Here is a 16,749-nt window from a genome sequence, read left to right as displayed (position 1 = left end):
TATATATATATTAAACCAGAAGTGTCGAAAATTTCTGTCTTAAAAAATCCATTAACCACATTTAAATAACTAAGATATCTATTGGAGAAATTTAAATAAAATTCATTATTTATTTAATACCTTTGAATTTATAATGTACTTGAAGTGGTTTCTTCATCCTTGGCCAGTTACCCCTTGAGACTTTAACTTCCTGCTTTGTAGGGTTAATTTAAATTATGCTGCAAGCGTGAAGGCCTGGTCCAGGTCATCATCTGAAGCCTGTACATTGGGAGTTTTTGTATCATCATGCTGGCCAGGACCACCAGGTTCCCTGGGAAGCAGAAAGGACAGTCCTTAGCCTCAGGTGTGATGTGAGCTGATGGAACAGCCTTATCTTGCAATGTGTCGGGAGAAGTAGCTTCTCAATGATTCATGTTATTCAGCTGGAGACAGAAATCATTAAATGCAATCCCAGACCAAACATCTAAAGCAAGATGTGGTTAGACTGGAAGATTTTCTCTAACCCCTACATTGCGATGCTGATTTCTCCACTGCAAGAAAGAGCTTAGAGGTGTTTGCCAGAGCAGCTCCTACTAAGTTGATGACTGTGTACCTAAGACCCTTGGAATTGTTACTGTAGGTTTTGTACCAGGATCTCTAGCTATTTCCTTGTTTATTAGCTAAATGGTTTTCTTCATAGCTACCTTTTTCACAAGTGAGGAAACCTTAGCTGTATTCGTGGCAGGCTATAATGTTGGTGTGAGAGAAATCTGCTGATTGACCTTCATTCTTGACTGAATGCTGGAAAAATAGGCAACAAATGGGTCTTTATTCACAAAACAAACAGCAAATGTCTCTAGATGTAGCAGAGAATTCTACTCCTTTGCATTCGGTATGGAAAAGGAACTCTTTCCCATACAGTCCAATGGTTTTTTTAAGTCTTTTAGAGTCTACTTTGACAACCGATTTTATTACTAGTGATTTATTTTGCATAATTTATATTTATAGGTTTAGAGGCAAATAATATGACACTTAAAGGAGAAATGTGTTTTGTTAAATGACCAAACATGCCTTGTTGACACATGAGCATCAACAAAACATTCCATGATCTCTGTGTGAAATTTTGGATTAAGAAACTTGAAAAGGATCTTGAGCCCTGCTACCAGGATTCAGTTGGAAGTGTATAAATCAGCTTAGATTGATTAAGTTCAATGAGGAGGATCCCAGCAGAGCCTGAACCCTTGGAACGGAGTTTTGAACTGCACTGACCGTTCATGAAGTCAGTCCCCAGGGGCCATGCAGATTAGGACCCAGATTCTTTGGTGAACAGTCCCAAACTCTAGACACCTCTGTGCCTGTGTAGCTAGCAAGTTAACATGGTAGCCACATGTCTGTGTATCTCCTATCCTTCATAGTAGACATGGTACTTATTTAATTCAATGAGAATGTTCTGTTAGATGACTGCTTCAGACTAGTATTAAAATACTTTTAGCATTGTGAATATGTTTTTATGACTTTTAGCTTTGTGAATGTGATTTTGAGCTGTCACATTTTCAGCAATGATAGTTAACTTTGTCAATTTTACTTTGAGAATATCATACGTAAAACAACTACAAAGGACAGTTTTGTTTCCTAGTATGTCTTTTGTTCAGCAGGTGGCTATAGATTTTGACCCACTGTAGAAGCATACTCTTAAAGCTGTATTTTTATCTTGTAAATGGAAGTATAACTTTTTTTTCCCAGGCAGTTGTTAGAGAATTGCCAATTTGCTAGACAGAGAGTAGAAACTGGCATTTCTCCAAAATTTTGGTTTTAAGACTATTTTGAAGTTGTTAAATACAAATATTTTAGTATATAATAACAGATCTAACATTTGTATACTAAAAGTCCTTTGAATTGCAAAGAACTGGCTTCTAATCTCATCTGGCAAATGCTGATAATTGGCACAGAAATCAAACGTTTTAATCTCTCTTCACTGTTGACAGACTCTTCAGTGACTTTAAGAACGTCTGTACTAAAGCATAATTCTCAGTTTCTACATGAAGACTCATCATGGTGATGAATAGCCGACCGCTGTTTCCCAGCTTTGCAGGACTTAGCACATCTGAATGATTACCTGTATTAGTTGCTAATCGAATTTCCCATGTTTTCTTGCAGTCATACTTCTGGCAACCAGATTGAACATCAGCTCTGTATTTGAGCGCAGGTGAATTCTTGAATGAGCTTGTATGTGTTGTTGTTAGTGATCCCAATATTTTGATTGTTGTGGTATTGAACATAACAACGAGGAGACAAACATTCGAACACTGTACCTGTTAGAGCTGGCTTTTTGCCAGAGAACTTTGACAAAGGCAGGATATTTGTGGGTTTACATTTAAGGCATAACTTCTGAGTCTTGAGTTCTAAATTTTGTTTATTCCCTTGGGTAATTACTGGTTTCCAGCATGCAGAGGACATGTATTATTAGACCTTTTGCTATTTAAATGTAGTAGATGATTTTTTCTTTAAGCTTGGGCATTAAGAATTCTCTACATCAAAGAAGTCTGCGATTCCTGTTTGTTGCTAGTGTTAATCATCTTTCAGCAACGCTTTGAAGTTAGCTTTTTCCTTCTTTTTTCACTTCCTAACTCAGCAGGGGCTCATGAATAAGCCCAACTTCTCTGATCAGTATTATTGCTCCTGTCTGTGGCTTTCTAATACAAACTCCATTTCTAGTTAGTTTGCTGGAATCAAATCAGTGTAGCAAAGGGCATCTCTTTTTTTTTTTTTTCCACTATGAAGCTCTCAGAACATTAGAAGGAAAGGAAACCTACCAGGTAGGCAAATGAGTGAGTGGGCTGGGGAGTAATTTTAGTTTTCTGCCTGTCTTTTTTTTTTTTTTTTTTTTTTTTTTAGTTCAGGGGTTCTCAACCTGTGGGTTACAACCCTTTTGAGATCGCATATCAGATATCCTGTGTATTAGATATTCACATGTGATTCCTAACAGTAGCAAAATTACAGTGATGAAGTAGCAATAAATTAATTTTATGGTTAAGGGTCACCACAACAAGAGGAAGTGTGTTAAAGGGTCGCAGCATTGGGAAAGCTGAGAAAATTGTCTGAGTCTGTTTACTTGTATTGTGTTCTCATCGCCCCACATCCTCAAAGCTGCAATCCCTGTTCTTTAGAACTAAATTTTCTAAAGATCCATTTCTTCCCATTAAACTACATGAATTTGCTCTTGCTCGGATGAGACTACAATGACAAAAGCAATCACTTAACTGTAGAATGTATGTATGCCGTGTGCACACATTTTAAAGCTGCTGGATAAGGAACAGGTGGAAAGGAGGGTAGTTTTCTCCACTACTGCTAAAATTCTTTGGAATTCTGACAGTAACATTAAGTCATCTTTCTTAAAAAATTTAAAAAAAAATTACCTAATCTGTAAATCGGGCAGGAATTGCCATTTTCACAGACAGGGTGTTTTCTACTGATCTCAGCATAGAAATTAATTGCGCCTTTATGCCTACTTCAAAATACAGCACATGATAAAGAAAACAGAAAACATGCCAGAACTACAGTGCTGATTGTATAATATCTCCCTCATGCAAGTCGGGTGTCCTATGCTAGCTCTAGTCTTTAAAATGTATTTGGGGAAATTTTAAAAGGCTAGTTCTTGAAAATATTCACACATATATCACAGCATTTGGGGGCTTGGTCTCCAGAGTCGTTACACCCGCATTTTCAAGGTTGCCCACTTTGAACGAATACATTATTGCCTCAAAGGTGTAAATTTCTTAACTGTAAAAGTAAAGATAAGAAATGTAAGCTAAGTATATATTTCGAGAAATAATTATCAAAATGAAACAAGTCCCATACCTTGGAAACCTAATGCTTAGAATATTTGAGTTTATGTACAGTGAGCTCATACTTGGCCTCAGAGTCATTCTCAATACAGAATGGCGAGAATGTGGGCCTCATCACCTGCCTGAGACAGTCTAACCCTTCTCATCTCTTCTTTGCATTTCGGTAATGATCTCCCTTATAAACACACAAACTCAGTTACTTGAAAAGGTGGGAATAGAGAGACTTCATCGGTGATGAAGCAAAAAGAGCTTTATGCAGATATGATTTAAATGACTGTCTCCCAAATTTGAATTTCCAGGTGCATTCTCTTCCTGTGGCTTCACTCACGCACGTTGGTGTTGTTTCCTTGCTCCTTTGCTTAGCTTTTCAGATATGGGCCTGTCTCTCTGTATTCGCCTCTTGCTGTTATAGCCCCACAAGGCTTATAAACTTCAGACATTCTAGGCTCATTTCTTTGAACCATCACTCTGTACATCCTGAGGGGCCGGCCTTGTTCCATGCTTCTTGTTCCTTCTTATTCCAGTGTAATTTCTTTGACCTCATACATATCACCCTGGCCAATCAGTGTGTAACTCATCATCCTGTAGTATGGCCAATCAGTGCGTAACTCATCATCCTGTAGTATGGCTCTTCCGAGCCTACTTCTGCATGTATAAATATCGCCCAAATTACTATTCTTGTAATTTCCAAAAAAAAGACTGCAAATTCTGTATCCCCAGTGCCTTAAATGGTGGCAGTCTTTCCTTACCTTTAACGGCGACAACACGGGGGTTGGGGAAGTTAAGCAACTTGTCTTGTTAAGCAACAGCACAAAGACTGGATTCAGCAGACTCCGCGTTGTGTTCTAATGTCTTCTGAACGTTGCCTCCCTTATTCACAACTGGAAGCTGGGAACTTCTTAGAATAGAGATGGGGAGGGGTGGTGAGTTCTTGGATCATCTTCTGAGCTTCTGGATCAGTAAATACTATTTCCACAGCATTTCAAGACAAGCATTGATCCTGGACCCTTTGTAGTCTCTTAGCCTTAGCTGAGCTTCTCTACCCCTTCCTTTCACATTCGGTGCCCAACACTTCCGTGATTAATATTTTACAAGAGTGCATTCAGTCTCTCAATAGGCACGAAATTTCAAAGAATCTCCTAATGGGCTAGAGTCTGTGGGGTTTTGGTTTTTGTTTGTTTGTTTGTCTTACAGATGAAAATTTCTGCCTGACTTGAGGTGCTTTTCTATTAAATACTTTGTTTCTTTTTTTTTAATTTTTTATTTTTTTTTTATCACAGGTTATTTACTTTGTATCCTAGCTGCAGCCCTCTCCCTTATTCCCTCCCTATCCCACTCTCCCTCCCTCATCTCCTCCCTGTCCCTGTTCCAAGTCCACTGCTAGGGGAGGTCCTCCTCCTTTTCCATCTGACCCTAGCTTATCAGGTATCTTCAGTACTGGCTGCAATGTCCTCCTCTGTGGCCTAGCAAGGCTGTTCCTCCCTCGGAGGTGGGGGGAGGTAAAGGAGCCAGTCCTTGAGTTCATGTCAGAAATAGTTCCTGTTCAGTATCTAAGTGGGTCTCCCTAGTAAGGGGAACAGGAACTATTTCTGAAATACTTTGTTTCTCGGGGACTCATGTCTGACAGTGATGACAGCATCACTGTCTTTTGTGCATTTTCCCTAATATACTGTTTCTGCTTTGGTTTTTACTCATTTGTTCTATGCATGGCCCCTGTTGACCAGATTCCTTACTTTTGTGTTCCTCTCCCAGGTGTGGCTTTATAACTGATCTATTTATATTGTATTAACCCAATACAGACTGAAACAAGCTTTTTCATAATTAATATTATTAAAATGTATAAAGTATGCTTTAGCTTTTAGAGAGAATAAGGGTAAAGAAATTCAAGGTAGTTCATTAAAAGGGCTGATCTACTACAGGAGTCTCAGACAGCATGTTACAGGGAGGGCAGTGGTTGAGACTTTCTACTCTAGAGGGACATTTGATGTATATTGCTTCATTTGACCTTTTAGAAGCCGTTGGCAATGATTTTGGAGCTGCCAGTAAACCTGCTTTAGTAGGTTAAATGGAAGGAATTCCAGCATTGTGCAACTGACTGGTTGATTAATTTAAATCCAGAGATACACAGTCTTGCCTGAATGCCCTTTGCAAGATCCATGCACAGAAGGGATGTTATTCAGAAGCACTGAGCCCCATCCTGCTGTCAGACCCTCTCAGCAATGCTGGGCCTCTCAGGCTGCACTCATCATGCTTACCCTTCTAGTGCCTGCCTCAGTTCATATGCACACTCAACATTTCCCTTGGAGTTCTTTTGTATCCTAGGGAAGAGGTATTTTTTAAATTTTTTTATAAATTAAAGTTTATTCATTTTTGTATCCCAGCTATAGCCCCCTCTCATCCCCTCCCAATCCTACCTTCCCTCTCTCATCTCCTCCCATGCCCCTCCTCAAGTCCACTGATTGGGGAGGTCCTCCTCCCCTTCCCTCTGACCCTAGCCTATCAGGTCTCATCAGGCCTGGCTGCATTGTCTTCCTCTGTGGCCTGGTAAGGGGGAAGTGATCAAAGAGCCAGCCCCTGAATTCATTCATGTCACAGACAGTCCCTGTTCCCATTGCTAGGGTACCCACTTAGAGACTGAGCTGCCATGGGCTACATCTGTGCAGGGGTTCTAGGTTATCTCCAAGCATGGTCCTTGGTTAGAGTATCAGTCTCATAAAAGACGCCTGTGCCCAAAATTTTTGGTTCTGTTGCTCTCCTTGTATTGATCCTCTCCCCTCCAGGTTCTTATGTCTCTCCCTTCTTTCATAAGATTCCCTGCACTGGGAAGTGGTATTTTAAATTAGTGGCACTAATTGAAGGGCTAAAATAGGAAGTTGTCTTCAACTAACTTCTTTACCAAAAAAAAAAAAAAAAAGATATTAGAGCTTAATCCCTCATTTCTTCTGGGAATCATAATCAAAATTAGAATCACAAATGCTGAAATAAGTTTTAGGCATTAAAGTAAGCAATAAAGTATAATTCCTTGACTTTTGGATTCAAAACACCAAGGGTTTTGTTATCTGTGTTGAGTTCTGGATATATGTTTAAGATGCTGGACTCCTGAATCAGTTAAGAGAAAAAGTAAGGATATAATTCTTGACCTTTAAATAAAAGCAAAATTCAGAGTCTTCAAGAATAAAACCAAGAAGCTTCATTTATTTTGGACTTAGAAGTGGCCTCCAGAGGATCTGACTGCACCTTCAGGCCTTCACAGGCCTTGCCTGTGCATGGTGCACAGCCATACACAGGCAGAACACCTATACACATAAAATAACAAGAAAGATGGAAACAGAAAGCCAAAAGTAAACCAAAACCAAGCCAAACCACGCATAGAAAAGAAAGGTTTCTATACATAAGGAAATCTACTTGGCCTTATTGCAGAAAAGGCAACTATTTATTAGAAGGTAGATGTCCAAAAGAGAAACATAATGGGAAATTAGAAGTTGTATGACAAAAATGATGAGATCCAGTTGAGCTTGTGGGTTTTTTTTCCTTTTCCTTTTTGAAAATAACATTTGTATTTATATCTTAACATGCCATGTGGGGTTGTTTTGAAAAAAAGATTAAGTAAAAGGGTTTAATTTCATGTACTTTGCAAAGCTGAAAGTAGGATATATAAAGTTTGTTCTCATCTATTATTGACTGGGTGAGTCCCGAGTGCAAGCACAGTTCTTTGTAGGGAATAGGAAATGGATAGAGACTCTACTTTTCAGAAGCTTACAAAAAGTAGGGAAAATGCACTAACCATGCACCATATTTTTTTCCCTTTTACTTTGCAGGGGAGGGACCTCACACATGTTTAGCAGAGATTCTACCAGTAAGCTATAATCCTAGACCCACAAAAGAACGCTTTAAGTGCAGTTGTAGAGATAAAGAGCACTGGAGAGTTTGAGAACCAGATTTTTGATGGGAGAGAAGAGCTAGGTGTTGATGGATTGATAGGCTTTCATTGATAGTGAGATGAGGGAAGTGTGGGCACAGGGCAAGGGGTGGGAGTGGGGAGGTAGCTATGGAGCCTCCTGAGAAAGCAGCAGAGTGCATTTCTAGAGCAGAGAGAATACGGGATTTATTAGTGTAGCGGACTGTCTAGGGGGCTGTGGTTTGGAGTGCTGGGAGGTAAGACTGGCAAGAGTGGGCCGTGTTGATGCAGTGTTCTGCAGGAGGAGACTTTTAAAATCTTGTCCTTTGGTGGTAAATTGTTCAAGGTAGCTAAAGACCTATCGAGGGCAAAGTAGTGATCACAGAATGACCAGAAGAGAGGTTACTGAAGACAGAAGCCAGTAATGAGACTATAGAGTTATGAGATGCCAGATGGAGAGACCTCAGGGGACAGATCACTAAATTCGGCCATTACCTGTCTTTCAATATGATGTAAGATCATAGTCCTTTCCACCAGATCTTGTGCTTTTTCACTCAGTGTGAATTTCTTTCAATTAAAATACTGAACCCCAAATGTTGATCATAAAGCCCCATGCACTTCCAGGGTGCACTGTGTTGACATGGAATTAGGCAAACATTCTACCAAGAGCAGGACAGCCAAGAGCCAAGAGGACTGCTCCTTCAGGTGAGGAGGCAGTGCAGTATAAGCGGAGCAAGGCTACTTCTGGATTAAGGATGTTTGTCCTTTCCTCAGAGATATGTACTGGAAAGCTCAGTGGCCACTGGAGCTCACTGGTCTGACCTTAGAAATTAGTCCAAATATCCCTCAGGATTCTAAACTCCCTTTGTTTCTTATATTCTTTACTCCACATCAGCTTCATATATAAGTCAGGCTATGGGCTTTTTGGGTCCCCTGATTTCAATAGGGAGGTTAAGGTGGCACCTGGAGGTTAGAGGGTTAGATGTAATTTATCAGACTAAGAAAGTCCTTCCGGCCATTTCTCTGACAAATACACTGTTTTATTGAAGAAGAATTTTACACTTTAAGTTTTGGTTTCTTTAGGATGCTCAGAGAATGAGTGTATTTTTCTTTTCCTGAAGTCAGGACAGATACGAGAAGGTATAGTTATCCAGCTGCAACCTGTCAGAGCACAGGAGAGGCTAGCTTGTTACTGGCTGGTTTGTCTTTGCTCCCAGCTGTGCTTCTAACCTCTGGACCTGCGCTTCTGTGGGTGGTCTAACATGCTCTTCGCCAGGCCTCTGTTTGCTGTCCTGGAGAAGCAACACAAAGACAGAAAGGAGGGAGCGTTTTTATACAAAGTTATCAACTGAAGAATTTAGCGACTGCAAGAAGTCAGTGACATTGCAATGTTCGGTAAAGAAAATCAACGGAAGAGAAAAAGGAACTACAATATTGAGTAGGGCATACTACGTTTTGATATTTTTAAAAATTAATTACAGGAGAATAAAATCTGTCTGCGGATGAATTGTGGACAAGAGTTGGAGAAATTGGGTCTTTTTCTCAAAAGAAATGTCTTTGGCAGGCCACATAATCTGGCCACCTAGGGCCACTGGCAAGGATTTATTTCTCCTGGCAATCTTCCATGTTTTCTTTAGCCCTTTATACTGTTAAGAGATCTTGTGTTGTTTTTTTTTTTTTTTCCTTTTCTGTGATTATGCTCTTTCTGTAATTGTTCTTTAAGAGAAAATCTAACCAACTAGTTTTATTGATGGATTGTTTTTTTCTTTTTGAGGGGCATCTCTGGAAAAGCCAATACACCTGCTCCCTTTGTTGTGTGTGCTTCCTTGATAACCTTAATTCACTTTACCTCCTGACTCCATTTAGATAGGCAGGATATCTCTTATTAAGAATTGTTTGAAGCATCCTTGAACCACTGTGGGCCTGGCAGTATCATGGGATCTGGCCCAGAGAAGATGTGCTTACCTCTGTGTATTCAGGTAGCCAGGATGACTAGTACAGAGCACACTTAGGTGGGTTTTGGTTTGTTGAATTACTACAATAATTCATAATTAAATCTCTGTTAAATAGAGAATCACGCATTTTAAAAATTAAAAGACTCTCCCTTCATACAAATTACGAACATAGTCTGTAGTTTAAGTTGCCAAAAGTGTCACTTCAAACCTTCCTATGTGATATGTCTTCTAGACATTTTTCAGTGCATATTCATATAAATAAAAATAGATTGTTTGAGATATGGTTTTATAAAGGCTAGGCTAGCCTAAAACTTGCTCTGTGGTAGAGGATGACCTTGAACTACTGAACCTACAGCCTTGACCTCCTGATTTCTGCGATTACAGGCATGAGCTGGTAGATAGTTTATGAGCATTAGAGATTGAATTCAGAGACCCTCATTTGTGCCAAGCGTAGGCGTTATACCTATCAGCTGTATCCTCAACCCAAAAAATGTTGATTTTTAAATCATACCACACATGTAGAGCAACCTAGTTTTACATTCAGTGTGTGTGTGTGTGTGTGTGTGTGTGTGTGTGTGTGTGCGCACACACATCTTCTGTAGCATGCATGTGAAGGCAAGAGCACAGTTTTCAGGAGCTGGTTCTCTCCCTCCACCACGTGGATGCTTGGAATCAAGCTCAGGTTGTCAAGCTCAGTAGCAAGCAACTGACTTGATGAGCCGTCTCACCGGCTCTCAGTGGTGCTGCTGCTTACTCACTTCCATCTTCGTGAGCTTGGTCTGTTTTGCTTCTCAGTCAGGATCTCAGAAAGCACAAATGAAAGAACGGAAGCTTTACTGGAAAGCTCTCTCTCCTTAGCTGACTTGAGGAAATGCTGTGTTTTTCTGAGTCGACATGTTACCATTCTGCTCTCAGAGTCTTTCCCAATCTCTACAGGAGTGAGAACTCCCAACTTGTCAATTAGGTTAAAAATTCTCTATATTTTTTTCAGATTGGAAATTGGTACTGTTTTATTGCATTTACTATTTTTGAAGCCACATTATTGTTAGACATTGTAAGCTATTTACTTACAAGGGAAACATTAAAAGGCAGGCTTGGCATCATCTAAATTGAAGTAGAGATAATAACAGTTTCTTTGAAAAAGCTGAGATCTAAGTATACACTACAGAATGACAACCTTCATTTCTTATTGTGCTGTGACTATCTTAAGGAAGACCTGCCAACTTACTTGCTTATCTTTACAATTGCAGCAGTTACGATAAAAATTAGACCTGGTATTGTTGAAAAACATGTCGATCAAATATTCATGGGAAAGAAAACAATAGTTTTCATGATACAGATGATAAATTATATACTTATTAAACTGTTGCAACTGATCAGATAAGCACAGGATATCATTATAGACTCAGTTTGATGCTGAAACATGGTTATTTTAAGCAATTACTCTAAACCTGGTGTTTCAAAAGGGGGCTTGAGTGTTCTTCAGCACGGGTGACAGATGCAAAGCAGAACAAAGAGTTCAAAGGGAAGCTTCACATTCTGTGTGGTTTTTCCAGTAGAGGGCGTTATTGCAATTAGAACTTACTCTGCTGTTGACACAAGGGACTTAACCAAGAGAACTGTGGCATCAAGTTGTGGTTTTTTGACTGATTTTATCGGGGTATAATAATTAGGCATTTCCCTGGAGGTGTTTTCTGGATAAGTGACCTGTTGGCAAGGATTTGCTGGAGCTCAGAGATAAATGTACCCGCAGCTGCCACCTTCCAGAGAATAAACACAGAGAATCAGTTGTCATTGTTATCAGCATGCTGACTGCCTAAGGCACAGATGTGGGCTTTCTTTTCAAAGTGAATCAAGCATTCACTCTCAAAGAAAGGCTATCTGTAACGCAATAATATTAATGCTTGTCAAGTGAGAGAATTATATATGAACTTAGGCTCTTGTTACCACAGAGCACTGTGTACTGACCTGTGCCTTCCTCAGAGCTCTGCATGTGAAAGAGATGTTGCCAACAGAACCATGTAATGACATTTGCCATTAAGAAGTCACACTGAAATTAATAATTCTAGAATTCACTGAGTTCTTTTATTCCGCGTCACAGTTGCTGCCTCTGTGACAGCCTTCATTTCCTACTTAGCAAATCCAAGCCTGGTAGCTGAGCCCCAGGAAGTTGTTAAAGCAATTAAAGGCAGCTGTCTCCCAGCACATTGCTCCTCCGTTACCATAGTATCCTCTGCCTCCAAGTCTCTCCTGATGATGTCAGTATGCATACAGGGGTTGCTCAGAGCATCTACGTGGGGATGATTCATCCCACAATAAAGGCCCCTTCCCTGTTGCTCTCCTTCCAGTGTGACTGGCAATGTCCTTAGCAATGGAAGGTAAGTGCTTTGTTTTGTGTAGTAATATAAGAATTACCAAATGTTTCCAGGTGTCTTGTGTTCTAAAATGAACTGAAACATAATATGTAGGGAAATTTCAGCCAGTCACTGATAACAGATTTATAGCTTGTGTATAAAGTATTGTGTATGTGTGCACACGTGGGGTGGGTTACAAAAATCACTGTGAATGCACATTATAGTACCTGCTACTTCTGCTGATAAGCAAGAACAGCACACAAGCTGGAGCTTTCCTTTCAAACTGTTGAAAATATATAAAAACCTTAAAATATTTTACAGGTGCTACAGGGCAGCTAAATCTCTTAGAAAGTATGTAAGTTATATATTTTCACTGATATTTTATCCTGCTTAAGTGATACTAACATAATATGAGAAGGTATTGTTGGAAGAGCAAAGATTTCTGTAGTGTGATATGAAGTTCAGTGCATGCTGATAGTCATCATTTCACACTTATGTCCTACTCACATATGTTTCTAGTTTCTGGTGGAATGAACATGGTGCTGATGAAATACTTAAATACACATTCTTTCTTTAGCATAAGCATCTGTATCCACATCTCTGAGGAGAGTATCACACAGTCACACACAGCATCAGGTGGATAGCTGTGAGTGAAGGTTTTTTTTCTGGAAGGTAATTTTCTATTTCAGCTCTTCTCCTACAGGCTGCCTCATCAATAAGCCATAATGATGAACCATACAACCTACTTCTCCGTCACCACACTGAGCATTCTGCCCCAAAAACAATTTCGACACATCCTAAGAACACTATGATAGTAAGTTTTAAGAAGAATAGTAGGAAAAAATGTTTTCTTATTCTTAGTAAAGAGCTTTGCAAGAAGACAGAGGATTGAGATGGCTTTCATGAAGACTGTGCCCATCTCTTCAGGTGGCTGAACCTTTCTTCCATACAGAAGGCAGGCATATGGCTTTGCTGAGAGGCACAAAAAGGTTTAGACTGTTTATTTCTAGAGTCTTGTATCTTTAGAGTGCTGTGGATTATGCTCTGATAACTTTGATTCGTTTCTGAGAAATTGCGTTAATGGAACATTAGTGCCACATGTACTTATTTATAAAGAGTCAATAAGAAATAATAACTGCAAGAGTGTAAAACCATATTAAAATTTACATTTAGCTCCTAAGAACTGCAAGATGTCATAAGTACCAGAAATGTTTTTTCTTTGATTTATTTCCAGTTTTGAAACTACTAGATCAGTCTTACTTAAATTATTCACTACTTGATAGTAGACCTTTTGCTTTATAAGTTGCTCATAAGTTGGTACTACAAACCGTTTCTAAAAAGTAGAAGCAAATTATAGTATTACTTAACTTAGATTACAGTAGGGTAAGTGTTGAAGAAATTGAGTCATTCTAAATGGTGCCATACTTTTAAAAACTCTTACTGAAATGCACTCATCAAGCTAATGTTTCGTGCTAAATTATATCTTATTTTTGTGCTCATGTCTAAAGCAATATAATCTAATTCATTGGTTAAATTAATTCATAGTTTAAATATATGTATATTATGTACTGAATATATATACATATCTGTATACTTTAAAAGTATCCATAAAAATGTTTTTTTGCCAGCTTGACCATGCAGGTAGTGTTCTAGGGAGAATTAACTTCAAGAGTCCAGCCTTCTTCCTGTTTGAGTCAGAAGTAGTCCTACATTGTCCAAGAAGAAAGAGCTTAAAAATTACTTTAGAAAAGTTTATCTTTTATTTTTATGTCATAATAAAAGATTTTAAAATATTTTTATTAATTACACTTTATTCACTTTGTATCCCACCTATAGCACACCTCCCTCATCCCCTCTCAATCCCACTCTTCCTCCCTCTTTCCCACCCTTGTCCCTTTCCCAGTCCACTGATAGGGGAGGTCCACCTCCCCTTCCATCTGATCCTAGTCTATCAGGTCTCATCAGGAGTGGCTGCATAACTTCCTCTGTGGCCTGGTAAGGCTGCACCCCCCTGAGGGAGAGGTGATCGAAGAGTCAGCCACTGAGTTCATGTCAGAGACAGTCTCTGTTCCCATTACTGAGGAACCCACTTAGAGACTGAGCTGCCATGGGCTACATCAATGAAGGGGTTCTAGGTTATCTCCATGAATGGTCCTTGGTTGGAGTATCAGTCTCAGAAAACACCCCTGTGTCCAGATTCCTGTGAAATCAATCTGGCACTTTCTCAGACAATTAGGAACAGTGCTACCTCAGGATCCAGCCATACCACTCCTAGGCATATATCTAAAAGATGCTCAAGTATACAACAAGGATATTTGCTCAGCCATGTTTGTAGCAGCTTTATTTGTAATAGCCAGAATCTGGAAACAACCCAGATGCTCCTCAGTTGAAAATGGCTACAGAAATTGTGGTACATTTACACAATGGAATACTACTCAGCAATTAAAAACAAGGAAATCATGAAATTTGCAGGCAAATGGTGGGATCTAGAAAAGATCGTTCTGAGTGAGATATCCAAGAAGCAGAAAAGTTTTAAGTTTAATGGTTAAACTTGTTCTGGCTAAAGTATGGAGATGGCAAGTATGTAGACTTGACAGCATGAGGTAAATGAGACATGGCAGGAAGGTGATTATATCTGCTCTCACTAGACAAATAACTGAAAGGAAATACAAAAGAATGCAAGGAAGTTGTATGGAGAAAAAGATGTGTAAATAAACATCCAGAGGAGACATGAAGCTCAAGTTGTGAGGCATCAATGAAGTAGCTTCTGTGATACTATGTCCTGAACTTGAAACCTGGTCTAGGTCTTATATGGCAATATTTTTATGATCCCATAACTTCTAAGGTAGAACTGGGAAGTTTTCCTCTAGTCTGCTTTTAACCCTGTCCCCAAAAGAAATGATCTATGTAGCGTAACTGAGATGGTCAATTAACTTCCTGCCGTAGGCTCTACTCATTTACTACAAGAGTTACAGCTTTCAGGGCACAAATTTCTTACCTTATAGTCCTGTTGTTTACAAGTCCACAGGACTGAGGACATTTTCTTCCAAGAGGCTCTGAGAAAGAATCTAGTTCCATGACCTTACAGCTTCTAAGGCCCACTGCTTTGTGGGTCTCATAGCTTCCTTCTTCCTGTTTCAGAGCAAGCAAGAGGAGACAAGTCTTCACACTGCTATCTCTCTGATTCTCTGTAGCCGGAAAAAGCTTTAAATGACACATGCTGTTCCCTAGCTTGGGACCATTTATATAACACAGGATAGTCCAACCTTTTCGTCATCTTAAACCATATCCACTTACATAATCATTCCCGTGATGATAGTGTTATATTCACAGACTCTGCATTTTAGGGCATAGGCATGGGGGTGGGGCTATTGGTCTCCCTACCATAGAAAGGTAATATTAAAATCACAAATCCGACATTTTTTACAGAAATCTATGCCAATAGTTAACATAAAATTCTGATCTAATTCACTGAATGCAGTCCTCCTGAGGGATATTAAAATGCCTCAAGTAGTCAGGGTAAACTGAATTAGAAAGAAATGTTTCACTAACTCCAGTGTTACAGAAGTGAGGCTTATAAGGTAACACTATTTTCTCTTTAATATTTTTATTGAGAGGCTAAATCAGATCAAGTTAATTAAACAAGGCTGATTAGGGACAACAAAAATTCTATTAATTAAGTCCTATGTGAACAAGCCTGGGTGTGTTTTTTTAGAATCTGAGGAGTAATGGCTGAGCCACTGGAGACCCAAATGTGAGACCTAATAACCCTAAATTTGAATAACACTGCCATTCCTTGATCTGTCATGAAGCCCAAGCTGATGATAAGGTTTGCCCTATAGTTTCCTAGTAAAGCCACACTATATTCTCATGATCAATAGCTCCAGGAACAGCTGCAAAACTAAACTCTTTTATTGTATATTTCCAACACTTATAAATTTGACCTGAATCTTAGTGTATGGGACTATACATATAAAGCACAAAATAATTTATATCTCAACTTAAAAAAAAATACCAGTGATCTATGTGAGAAAGAAACTATGGTAGTGTGTTTGTTTTGGACAGAAGCCCTCAATTACATTTTCTATGGTTCTCTGGAGAAAAGTTGATGGAAGGAAAACTGGTTTCTGCTTATTTTCTTAAAATAAAATTGGAATGATTTACTAGAGAAGAACTAAATGGTGCTATAGCATTCTGCTTAAAGTGCAAGGTTTTGGCAAATACCTATATTGTGGGAAGTTGTTATTTTGACTCTGTTTCTCTTTCTTTCTATGGCCTTAGCATTCCATATAAAAAGAAAATCTGATGTTATACTTATTTGTCAATCAAAATAACATTAAAAATATCAGTAAGTCATATAATTCACTGAACCCAATAACTACTAATATAAGAAAATAGCTGTAGGAATAAAATTTGTATATTTGGTTATCTTATCTTATTTACCCATGTATTCACCCACTTTAATATTTACTTTTCATCAACCATATAAACCATTTCAACTTCCCCAGGAATAAAACCCAAACACCTTTAAACATGTGATTTTATTTTTAAGTAAGAATACTCAAAATAATACTGATCACCAATTCTCTGTAGTTCTCTACTAAATTATGGTGAGAAGAGATTAAATCATTTCATTTTGAAGAAGAAGAAGAAGAAGAAGAAGAAGAAGAAGAAGAAGAAGAAGAAGAAGAAGAAGAAGAAGAAGAAGAAGAAGAAGA

General features: G+C 38.8%; 1 protein-coding gene across 11 annotated transcripts in view; it reads left to right on the top strand.

The window, feature by feature from the left end:
• Pam (peptidylglycine alpha-amidating monooxygenase) overlaps positions 1–16,749 on the top strand; it is a 295,916-nt gene that overhangs the window by 37,123 nt on the left and 242,044 nt on the right. Inside the window, exon 1 of one of the 11 annotated variants that reach the window (XM_055628352.1) lies at positions 12,004–12,055. The exons of the other annotated variants lie outside the window; for them this stretch is intronic. The gene's annotated coding sequence lies outside the window, so the exon portion shown is untranslated. Of the gene's footprint in view, positions 1–12,003; positions 12,056–16,749 lie in introns of those variants that run through there. 11 annotated transcript variants of the gene reach the window in all.

Source organism: Psammomys obesus, unplaced genomic scaffold (assembly GCF_907164565.1).
Source record: "Psammomys obesus unplaced genomic scaffold, mPsaObe1.curated_primary_1811, whole genome shotgun sequence".
NCBI classification, from domain to species: Eukaryota; Metazoa; Chordata; class Mammalia; order Rodentia; family Muridae; genus Psammomys; species Psammomys obesus.
The sequence above is the reverse complement of the archived record's forward strand: the minus strand, read 5'-3'. Positions and strand labels throughout refer to the sequence as shown.